The sequence below is a fragment of the Mus caroli genome, chromosome 4, assembly GCF_900094665.2.
Source record: "Mus caroli chromosome 4, CAROLI_EIJ_v1.1, whole genome shotgun sequence".
Taxonomy (NCBI): Eukaryota; Metazoa; Chordata; class Mammalia; order Rodentia; family Muridae; genus Mus; species Mus caroli.
In genome coordinates, this window is record NC_034573.1 from 37,678,056 (window position 1) to 37,685,429 (window position 7,374).

Consider the following 7,374-nt stretch of genomic DNA (forward strand, 5'->3'; position numbering starts at 1 on the left):
GCTCTGCTGGGCTGAGCACTTCCCTAGGGAGATTTGAGCTCCTGGGCTTTAGACTGCACTGGTGTCGGTCTTGGTTCTTATCAGCAGGACATTTCTGCTTCCCTTTCCTTTAGTTAATTGTCTTTATTTTTAACCTTAACTTTTGCTCCACAAGCCTTTAGCCTGTCCCGTGTGTATCCTGACCTAAGTAAGGTTTCTTGGGATGGGGCATTGGATTCCCGTATGCAAAGGCAAGCAAGCAGGTCAGAATTCTGTTGTATCTGCTGGCTTACCATCTAATGCGGGCTGGGACAGAACCAGGTATTTCTGTTTGCTCGGTGGTTGATAAGAGAGGAAGATGAGCTGACTAACTCAGATAGTACTTCTACAACATGGCCGCTCGCTCTGGTTTCTAAAGTGGGGTTTGTTTGTATTATATTGGAAACTGACCCGAATTCTATCTCGAGCCTTATAATTTGTGCTCTCTCACACCAAAGGCAATTGCAAGGGTTAGGATCTTTCTGACTTAAAGAGCTTTAAATTCTGCAGTTGTCTTTGGTTCCAAACAAGAAAATCTGGGTCAGTTAATGAAAAAAAGGCAAATGCCCCGCTTTGGGCCCCGCGGCTTTGTTCACGGTGTACCAGGCCCGGCCCTGCCTCCTTCCCCATGGCCTTGCTTTTATTTCTTCTGTGCTCTGCTGGACATCTTGAGAGGAAAACTCCACACCAACTTCCTCTGCTATAAATTTTCTCCTTCCTCATCTCTTCACTTCTTTTTGCCAACATACACCACGACTTATTAACCCCCCTCCTTTTTCTTAAAGCCCACAGCCCTCTTTGGCTCTCTTCCATACTTAACACCCTCGTTGAAATGCTCTGTTTTTCTTTGATGTGTCCTTTGGTCTCTAAAAGGCTGCACTTGGGTTATTTATTCTGCATGCTCCATTTCTGCCTTCCTTCCTCTCCATTCGCCCTTTTTCTTTTTCATTCTCGAGCATTTCTAAACTGCTTTTTACCACAGCCATTACCGTCTCCTTGTGATTAAAATTCCTTCTCCAGATACCGTAAAAGATGTTTGTGTTTCTTATTTTATTTTTAAAAGTTCTCAGTGGCTGGAGATACAGTTCAGTTGATAACATGCTTGCCTGACATGCACAAGGCTCCTCCAGTATCATCCGTGCTTGTAATCCAGCCCTCGGGAGGTGGAAGCTGGGTGCTCAGATACGTTTTAAATTCATCCTCATCTCCCTAGAGCTGCTTGGATGAGTAAAACCTTGCTTTAAAAGAAAAAAAAAAAAAAGACATTTTTAGAGTCATATTTCCTCTAAACTGTCCTGTCAATGCTGTGTGTCCCGAATTCCAGAAGAGCTCATGAGTAATAGTTAAAAGATTGGCCTTTGTGGTCAGCACTGTGTAGAGAATCCATAATTTTGGTGTTGGATCCTAAATTCCATCCTATATGTGCATGAATGATGTTATATTCACATACACAACAGCCCAAACACAAATATATAAAAATATGTGTATTTAATGTATCACATTAGAGTCCAAGCAAAATATGTTTTGGGGATGGGAGATGACATTGGCTAAATTTATAGCTACAAGTTTAGCAGCGAGCCTCTTGGTCTTCTCTTAAGCCCAGAGAATAGTGAGAGGAGAGTCATTCTTTCCCATGAACTTCCCTGAGGAGGCTGAGTTTCAGGGGGAAGATGGCTGCAGAGGCTGTGGTGAAGGACACATCCTGGAGGTGGATGCTGACTGGTAAGAATGGATAATCGCTATCTCCAAACAGCCCGCTATTCTGACAGACTGTGACAGGTCCTCTTGGAGCCCTGGCTGCAACTGTGATCTGTCTGTTCAGACTCACTCAAGTTGGGTGTAGTGTGGCCTAAGACAGGAGGATGGCTACAAGTTTGAGGCTAGCCCAAACTGTAGAGTAGCTCCTGTCTCCAAATGGAAGTTCTCATGGGAGTTTCCCTCCTGTCTGCACCATTGGAGCCCTTCTTACCAGACTTTATGTTATTTTTTGCTTGTAAGTTACTACATTCATGGTAGTTCCTACCCCAGTAATTAATCACCATTAATGGTTATTATTATAACTAATAACTAACCAGCATTAGCCTTTACTAACTTCTCTACTTATCTCTGCTTTCTCTTCCTACCCTGCTGCATAATCTGATTGTAAGAATAAAGACTTAAAATTCCACTTGCCGCTTTTTATTATTATTATTATTATTACTTTTATCATTTAACAGTCCAGTCATTGTCCCCCTCCTGATATGCCCTCCCACAGTTCTTCATCCCATTCCTCCTTCCCCCTGTCTCCAAGAGGATGCCCCCCAACCAGGCCTCCCCACTCCATGGGGTCTCAGGTCTCTCTAGGATTAGGCACATCTTCTGCCTCTGAGACCAGACCAAACCAGGCAGTCCTCTACTGTGTGTGTGTTGGGGGGGGTGTTTGGTAACCCCATCCCTCCACTTGATACCCCATCTTTCTACTGGAGGTGGCCTCTACAGAGTTCCCTCTCCCTATTGTTGGGCATGTCATCTAAGTTCCCTCCCTCTGAGTCCTGAGAGTCTCTCACCTCCCAGGTCTTTGGTACTTTCTGGAGTGTCTCCTCACTTCCCACCCCCCGAGGTTACATATTTCCATGTATTCTGCTGGCCCTCAGGGCTTCTCTCCTGCCCTCCCCCCCATACCTGATCATGTTCCCACCCCCCTTTCCCCTCCTCTCCCTCCCCCATCCCTGTGCCTCATGTGATTGTTGTCTTCTCCTAAGTGGGATTGAGGCATCCTCACTTGGGCCCTTTGGCTTGTTAGCCTTCTTGAGTCCTGTGGGTTGTATCCTGGGTCTTCTGTACTTTTTTGGCTCACATCCACTTATTCTTGAGTACATTCCATGCATGTCTTTTTGGGTCTGAGTTACCTCACTCAGGATGATATTTTCTAGTTCCATCCATTTGCCTGCAAAGCTCATGAAGTCCTAGCTCTTAATAGCTGAATAGTATTCCATTGTGTAAATATTTTCTATATCCATTCTCCCGTTGTCGGACAACTGGGTTGCTTCCAACTTCGGTCTATCACAGATAAGGCTGCTATGAACATAGTGGAGCCCGTGCCCCTGTGGTATGGTGGGGTGTCTTTTGGGTATATTCCCAAGAATGGTATAGCTAGGTCTTCAGGTAGATCTATTTTCAATTTTCTGAGGAACCTCCGGATTGATTTCCAGAGTGATTGTACCAGTTTGCAATCCCACCAACAATGGAGGAGTGTTTCTCTCCTTCCACAGCCTTACCAACATGTGCTGTTACCTGATCTTAGCCATTGTGATTGGTGTGAGGTGGAATCTCAGGGTTGTTTTGATTTGCATTTCCCTGATGACTTTGAACATTTCTTTAGGTGCTTCTTGGCCATTTGAGATTCCTCTGTTCTGAATTCTCTGTTTAGCTCTGATAGAGCTTTTTTTTNTTATTGAGTTGATTGGTTTTGTGGGGGTTAGCTTCTTGAGTTCTTTATATATTTTGGATATTAGCCCTCTATTAGATGTGGGGTTAGTGAAGTATTTTTCCCCAATCTGTAGGTTGCCGATCTCATTTGTAAATGGCTTATATTTTTATTCTTTGAGAATTTCACACATACACATACCATGTATTTTGGTCATATTGTCCCTAACACCTCCCAGACATAAAACTAGATTCCTAAGAAGGCTTCCAGGCTTGTGTTTGATTTATGATTCTCTTCATTGCCAGGGCGGGCTGCTTCCTGCCCAGGCCGCCTACTCCACCACACGGAGCTTCTGTTGCTATGCTGGAGCTTCTGTTGCTATGCTGGTCTGGTTTTGCTCATCTTTGCATTTTTCTCTTAGTTCTTCTTTTGGAAACAATTTGAGAGAATTGTTTTTACAACATGACCGCTTCTGTGGTTGTTTTTGTTTTAGTGATATGTTTTGTTTTGTTTTGTTTTGTTTTGTTTTGTGTTGAGACAGTCTCACAGTGTAGGCTGAGAACTCTTTATATAGCCTGGAACGTTCTATACAGACCAGACTGGCCTTGAACTCACAGACCTCCTCCACATTATCTCTGTCTGCCCAATTCGGGGGCTATAGTTACAGGTGCACACTCTGCCAGGCAACTCTCTTGCTTTTGAGACAGGGTCTCTCACTGAAGCGTTTCTGTTGGCCTGGCTGGCTGGACTCACCTCTTCTCCTCGTCCCAGTGCTGGGGTTGCAGGTGTGCACCATCACATCTGGCTTTCACAAGGGTACTGGGGAGCTGAATGGGGGTCTCCACACTCGGGTAGCAAACACTTTACCCACTTAGCTGTCTTCCCAATCCAGAGACTACCTTTTAAAGCTAGATTTAAAATTTTTTATTGCAGGCTGGTGAGATGGCTCAGCGGTTAAGAGCATTGACTGCTCTTCTAAAGGTCCTGAGTTCAAATCCCAGCAACCACATGGTGGCTCACAACCATCCTTAACAAGATCTGGTGCCCTTTTCTGGTGTGTCTGAAGACAGCTACAGTGTACTTACATATAATAAATAAATAAATAAATATTAAAAAAAATTTTTATTGCATGTGTATGGGTGTTTTTTGCCTGACTGTGTAACTGTACACCGTACTCAGACCTTGTGTCCACAGAAGCCAGAGAGGGCATGGGATGCTCTGGGACTGGGTTAGAGATGGCAGTGAGCTGCCCAGTAGGTGCTGGGAATCAAATTTGAATCCTCTAGCAGAGCAGCCAGTGTCCTTAGCAGCTAAGTCATCTCTCCAGCTTCCAAGAAACTACTGTTTGTGAATTTCATTAAAGGGCTAGGGTAGCAGATGGGAGGGACAGACAGTGAGGGACAGGAGTCAGACAATGACTTTGAGACAACAAGAATCAAGGGAGGAGAGACACTAGGTGACACAAAGGGACACTACTGCTGTGTCCTCAGTGGGTAGAACACACATACTTAGGAGACCAGCCACGAGATGATAGAGCTCTAACAGAATGAAGAATGAAAACTTAGGGCCAGAGAGATAGCTCAGCAGTCAGGAGCACTGGGTGCTCTTGCAAGGGACCCAGACTTGGTTCCCAGCACCATGTGGCCACTCACAATCATCTGTAACTCCAGTGGCATGGACTCAGATTCCCTCTTGGCCTCCATGGGCACTGTACATAGATGTGGCATATACATACATGCAAGCAAACACTCAAGCAAGTGAAATAAAAAGAAATCCTTTTTAAAAAAAATGCAAATTCAAAAATAGACCAAAAACGATCTGTAGAAGTAGCTTCAGGGTGTGTCTAAGCTTTAGGATCTGGAATGAAAAGAAAGTGTTAGAGATTTCCTCAAAAGAATGCTTAAAGACTCTCCAGGCCAGCAATGGTAGTTGTCTGTAATCCCAGTACTTGGAAGGCTGAGGCAGGAGGGTTGCCTCAGTTTAACCCAGCCTGGGCTATATAATAAGTGTCCCTGTCATAGTTATATAGTCAGACACTGACTAAGACGAAACAAACCTAGTGTCCTTGGCATCCTTGGTAGGTGACTACCTTATGAGCTTATTGGTTCCTAAACCTCGTCGATCTCCTGAATCAGAAATGCTAGAGGTGAAATCCACAGGTCTGAATTTTATATGACACCCTCTTCCACCCTCAACCAAGTAATTCTGTCCTAGGCTTGACCCTCCTGTGGCATAACTGTTACATTGCCCACTTTTTTTTTTTTTTCATGCACATCTTCCTGGTACTCCAACTTTGCTTCTGCTCTTGGCCTCTGATGCCAATGCAAATAGGGAGGCCTCAGGTTACCAAGACAACCAAAGCACAGGAAACCATAAAGATTGCCACTCCCACAGGCATCGTGGCCAATGGCGGTGCTGCTTGCTTTTTTCTTAGAGACTAAGCCATGCCTCTTATACCCTGTCTCCTTAAGTCCTGACGCTAGAAGGTACCCCAGCCCACACCACACCCTGCCTTCCTGGGACTTACCGGGTCTGGTAAGGGACAGTAGATGAAACTTTTGTTCTAACACTGATGCCTTGATAGTATCAGATTTTGGAGTGCTAGGATTGTATTACCCTAGAGTTTGGTTAGATCACAAGTTGGAAGTCAGGATACTTCTATCTGCTTACATTACTGATTCCTATTTCATTGGACCTTGGATCTTGAATATCCTTTCATCCCTTCACACCACCCAGATGTTCTGATAATTTGCTTTAGATCCAAATGCTTAGCTGTCTACTTCTGATACACGGAGAGAAGCTAATGTTTAGCCTGGAAAGAAGGGTTGTCAGATGATAAGGCGTGGCTTCTATTTGCATATCATTATCAGAGCTGGTCATTTCAGAGCGCTCATTTAGCTCAAGTTCTTTCAAAGCCACGAGTGAATGAAAATCTACGTGTGCTTAAACACTTGAAAATGTTGAAGTACAGCCGGGCTTAGTAGCTCATGCATGGAATCCCAGCACTCACTCAGAAGGCTGAGGCAGAAGGAGCACTATGTCTTCAAAACCAGCGAATCCCAGAACAGCCTGGACTAGAGTAAGACCCTGGTGTGTGTGTGTGTGTGTGTGTGTGTGTGTGTGTGTAGGTGAGGTGCTGGGGGGGTTGGGGGGCAGGGTGGAGGATTGAAAAATCTGAAATGAAAAAGGAGGGTGATTCTCATGGACTGTTCACGGCAGGAGTGGGCAAGGGAGAAGGAAAGTGGTAAGGCAGATTTGATAGCTCTCTTCTGGAGATGTGCAGGATGGATTGGATTGTCTTGCTTTAGCTCTAGATGGTAAAACAACATGAGAGAGAGAGAGAGAGAGAGATCTCTGTGTGTATGAATGACGGTGATGGAGAGGAATTTTGGCTTGCTAAGGAAGACCTTCTGAACAAGGATGCTGAACAAGAATGAATAAAAATTATTAGGAAGTGGATTATGTGGGCCACATATACAGGTTAGATCATGGCTTATATAGAAGTTAGCATTTGCACAGGTTCAGAAGTTGGGGGGCATTAAATTGTTACAAGGAGAGTCAGGCAAATTGAACAAAACTCAATTCATCTTTTCTATTATGTGACTTTTTATCAACTATTCAAATTTATTTTTATTTATTTATTTAGACAGGGTCTCACTATGTAGGTCTGGCTCACCTGGAATTTACTATGTAGACCACGCTGGCCTCGAACTCAGAGATCCACTTGGTTCTGCCTCTGCCGAGATTATGCTGAGATTAAAGGCATCGTGTTCAGCTTCAATTCAATATTTTCTTTATTGGGGGTGGGGTTGAGACAGGGTTTCTCCGTATAGCCTTGGCTGTCCTGGAACTCATTCTGTAGATCATGCTGGCCTCAAACTCAGAAATCTCATATATATATATATATATATATATATATATATATATATATATATATATCCGGCTCAATT

The 7,374-nt window shown here is 44.1% G+C and overlaps 1 long non-coding RNA gene across 1 annotated transcript in view; it reads left to right on the plus strand.

Moving 5' to 3' along the window:
- Positions 1 to 224: 224 nt before the first annotated feature.
- LOC110292756 overlaps positions 225 to 7,374 on the plus strand; it is a 21,452-nt gene continuing 14,302 nt past the window's right edge. The window contains exon 1 of the long non-coding RNA XR_002377743.1: positions 225 to 300. This is a non-coding gene — a long non-coding RNA (uncharacterized LOC110292756). The remainder of the gene's footprint in view (positions 301 to 7,374) is intronic.